Here is a 3,421-nt window from a genome sequence, read left to right on the forward strand (position 1 = left end):
ACGAAGCTCCGGACCCCGTCAGATTCTATACTGAATTTGCGTCTGAGTTAGCCCCTCTTCTAACTATAGTCTACCGTAGATCCCTCGAACATGCCCAGTTCTTGGAAAAAGGCACAGGTCACACCCATCTACAGGAAGGGTAGTAGAAGTGATACACAAAACTACCGCCCAATATCCTTGACATCAATTTATTGTAGAATCTTAGAACATATTCTGAGGTCTAACACTATGAGATATCTTGAGCAGAATAATCTCTTCAGTGCCAACCAGCATGGATTCGGAAACATCGATCATGTGAAGGCCAGCCCAAGCTCCCTCACTCAGTGCTGAACGCCATCACTGCATCCGCTCCTCACACCTGTGAAACATCCGAGGTCAGTTGACTACAGCCAATCTGGTCCAGAGCCTCTCCTGCCCCTACGCCGTGCGACCACAGTGCCGACGGATAATAATCGCTGAATGGTACAGCGAATATATTCACCTCCCTGGCCCACCTTCCCCCCTCCCCCCTCCTTCAGCGCTGTCTATAAACAGACGCCACTTCAGAGAACAGTGCCGCCTGTCTCCACCCCTTCAACAGCCTAGCGATACTGTGGGTTCCATAGCAGATTCGGACAGGAATCTAACCCCTTGTGCTTACCCAAACGAACACTGCACCAGACAGGTGCACCAGGCCACTCTAAAACTAAAAGATGCCTTAATCAAGAGCACCTACACTGTTCTGCCACCTCATGTTGCCCTTCCAATGGCTCACATTTATTTGTTCATGAACATCTGATGCAAACCTACTTCCTCATCGGCACGGGCACTGATGTCAGAAGTCGCCCGCCAACTCGAGTGCCGAATACTCTCTCACCGTAATCTCTCCAACTATTTGCCGCAAATGACACTGTCATCGGAGTCCCGGCACAGCCTCAATCACTTTGTACTTAGGGGCACTGGACCTTCCTCGTCATCATGACAGTCTGTAGAGGACAAGGGGTTATTTTTAGGAAATATGGTGTGAAATTGTGATTTAGTGTGTTTCAGGGCGCGATGCACCAGCCTCACGGCAGACAGCAGTCGAAGGCTGGCTGGCGTGTTATGAAGTTGACACAGTTTTGCAACGAGCTTCGGCATCAGTTCGACCGATTGGGCGTTCAGTCGCTGTTACATCGTCGTCATCAGTGACGCTGTCCCCAAGGACCAGCCGACGGAGGGCGTTGCCCGCTGCTGCACCTGCAACTCCCGGCGTCGTCACGAGCCACAGCATCTGCAGGAGGTGAGCTAGGCTGGGCCTCGTACTGCTACAGCCACTGACCGAGCACGGCGTCGCGTTCCCTGGGCTGCGTGCATCAGCCCGTCTCCACCATGATACGAGCGGTGGGGCTGAGCTACCAGAAAATGTATTGGAAGAACCAACAATAAAGAGGAAGATTGTTAAAAACAGCCATCTTCTTCTACCCAGCCACGCCCTACAACCCCGACCATGTCACCCGCTCCGGTCATCCTATTATAAGTGGTGTCAGTCAGGCAACCTGCACATCACACACTCCTGTTACAGTTGGTGACAGTAGTCGTATTCTCCCTGGATTTGGAGGAAATTGTGGTTGGTAATCGACGAGGATATGTGGCACCTGAGAAGGGCAACAATGGTTCAACAACTCCTGCAACATGACAAGTATGTGCCAATTTTTCGTTTGGTGGTTTGTCTGAACCTGTAGCATAGTCCGTCTTCCCTACCTGTTCTTCTTTATGGGCTTACTGTGGTCTTGATTCGATAGCTGGTAGTGATGGAGCAGTCTGTGTCAGCTGAGGTGGCTATTCAGCAGCTACTTGAGCAAGTGTCGGAATTAGAGATAGAGCTTGCTCGGTCTAAAGAAGCAAGCAAGGAACTGTTTCCTGTTAATGCAGTAATTCTTGACACTAGCGCTTCACTGATGACGACGACGTAACTGTCACCGAACGCCCAATCAGTCGAACCGATGCCGGCGCTCGTTGCAATACTATGTCACTTGCATAAAGCACCAGCCAGACTTCGTCCGCCGTCTGCCGAAAGGCTGGCGCATCACACACTGAAACACACTAAATCAAAATTTCGCACCATGTTTCCTGAAAATAACCCCTTGTCCTCTACAAGTCGAACTGATCCTGGGGGCAGACTTTTTGCATCACTATCACCTGTTTCCTGTCCTCGACCACAGTTTTTTATTATGCCATGACGGTCAGTGGCCAAACATTGGAATTATCGGTAAAGTTCTCCATGAACATATCTGTTCACCTCCCACCTCTTCATCACATGGACGTACACCACTGGACTCCTCCTATAGTGCTCAGCGCTCTTCAGCAAACTTCACTCTCTCATGTCCAACTATTCTTCGCTAAACACCGCAATTGACACCATGAGATGCGAAAACATGGGTCTTTGGCAGCACGTTACTGACATAGCAGCATCATTTCACGCTGCCAAGCACAACCTTGCTGTCCTACAACATGTGCAACAGCCAAGACACACGTCTGCCTCTTCAGAGGACACCAACGTACTTCCAGAGCCTATCTGCAAGGAATTTGAACAGGTTAGTGAAGTGCTGTATCCAACTTCAGTATGCAATTCTGACAGTGTACCCACTACTCCACCCAACAACGCTGCTCTGCAATGCAGTGTGTTGCCAGCCACTCATGTGCACCCCATTGTCAGTCCACTTGTAGTTTGTGCTGTTTGCAATGATACTGTTCATCATATAAACATTGTACCCAGCCCACCTGTCCAACATAGACCTCGATGCCTCCGTCCCCCCAAACTTAGAGCAGAGAAGGCCGCCATGGACAAACTCTTGGAGGCAGACATTGTCCACCCATCAGACAGTCTCTGGGCATCCCCTATAAAGCATGTTTTAACGAAAGACAAATCATGGCGCCTGTGTGGCGACTACCAGTGACTCAATGATTGAACTATGATAGACAGTTATCCAGGCCCTATCTACAGGACTGGCGCCAAAATATTCAGCGTTATTGACCGTAAAATAGCATACCTCCAGATTCTCATGGCGAAAGAGGATATACCAAAGACAGCAATCACTTCACCTTTCAGACTCTTTGAGTTTTTGTATATGCCTTATGGATTGAAAAACGCTGTGCAAACATGGAATCATTTAATTGCACAGTTTTGTTCTGTCTATCATTTTGTTATGCCTACATATACAACGTCCTTATGTTCTTCTCATCACCAGACGGGCACAAGGCTCACTTACAATAAGTCCTAGATAGACTCGCTGCCTGTGGGGTCATCATTAATGAAGACAAATGTCAGCTACAGCAATTCCATGTGACATTTATCAGCCACTCCATGAAGCCTCAGGAATCTGCCTGACATCAGAGAACACTGACCAGATGCGACTCTTGCCACCTCCCTCCAGCTGCCAAGAGTTATGCAGATTTTTAG

This window comes from Schistocerca piceifrons, chromosome 1 (assembly GCF_021461385.2).
Source record: "Schistocerca piceifrons isolate TAMUIC-IGC-003096 chromosome 1, iqSchPice1.1, whole genome shotgun sequence".
Lineage (NCBI taxonomy): Eukaryota > Metazoa > Arthropoda > Insecta > Orthoptera > Acrididae > Schistocerca > Schistocerca piceifrons.